Raw genomic sequence first — 1,383 nt, forward strand, 5'->3', positions numbered from 1 at the left:
TTATTATTATTGTGAATGTTGGCTGTCCTTTAGAATATGTGTTGTTAAATCTGCAAAGACTAAGAATGGGTAGCCCATAAGAATAGTTTTACATCAATAAAAATCTAGACAAACTCCTGCTCTATGACTTGTTGCTATATTACTATATTATTAATATAGTAGTTTTGCACATACTTTGCTTATCTTTAAACTTTATTCCAGTCTATCAAATCTGCTAAGACCCAAAGAGGGTGGGAAAATAGAGAGATTTTGTGCATGTGCATGTGCATAAAAAGTGATTAGGAATAATAAGTAGCGATAAGGTTATTAAATTTTGAAGCCCTTGATATAAACCCTTTGGACATTAAATATTTAATGACTGTTTACCTAATGTATAAAAAGTTATTAATTACATTTTTCTATTATAAATGGTTAGGACAGAGTAGAACCGCCCAATAGGGAAAAGCCATGAATATTTACGGAAACAGATCACCTCATTTTTCTCCTGCGGAATGGCTCGTGGGTTTGAACTGCTGACCTTTCAGCTAGCAGCCAGATGCTTTAACCACCAGAGCTCTTTATGATAATGTTCCATAAACTAACTGTTGTGAATTAGGTCTATACAACAAACATAATCAAGTTATTCTGTGTATTCCTTTGATCTTTTATTTTTCATGAGTATCAATTTCAATGGGTGTAATAGTTTGATGAGAACAGGCTACATGCCTTAATTATAGATTAGTGATATTTTGGAGCCTTAAAATTAAATTCATTAAATTCTTCACCTTCCAAACCATGGGTTGGGTCCCAAAACAGAGACTTATTATCACCAATTAACTCTACAGATTTCAATATTTTTTTTCTTCCATAGTAAACAAACTTCTCACTTATGAGATATTTCAGAAAGTAATTACTTATATACAATTCATTTATATTAATATGGATTTCATTACTGAGAATATATGGAAATAACTAGATAAGAGAAGACTTTTTCAAATAACTCATAATTAACAGGATATGAAATAGGGGCTGCTGATTTTGAAATGTGATGGTTCTATTTTTCTAGCAAAATTTGTTCTACTTTATTAAAATAAACTTGATAAAGTTTCAAAACTAAAATCAATTTTGGCAGATGATTTTAAATTTTAATTATAAAATTAATTTTCTAGGAAAGTAGGCTGAAATTAGATATTATATTTATGTTGACTTTTTGGTTGGATCACTCATATAAATAATTGATATTTTCCTTATTTTATAAGTTCACATTTTACACACACACACACACACACATTCATATTCGCCAACAGCAAAACAGAGCCCAGATGTGTGGTTTCTAACAGCTCTTTTCTAAAATCACTATATAGTCTTAGACTGAGTCATTGTTTTGGGATAATTTAAATAAAG

This window comes from Orycteropus afer, unplaced genomic scaffold, assembly GCF_000298275.1.
Source record: "Orycteropus afer afer isolate SDZICR_OR568_19922 unplaced genomic scaffold, OryAfe1.0 scaffold00686, whole genome shotgun sequence".
Classification (NCBI taxonomy): domain Eukaryota; kingdom Metazoa; phylum Chordata; class Mammalia; order Tubulidentata; family Orycteropodidae; genus Orycteropus; species Orycteropus afer.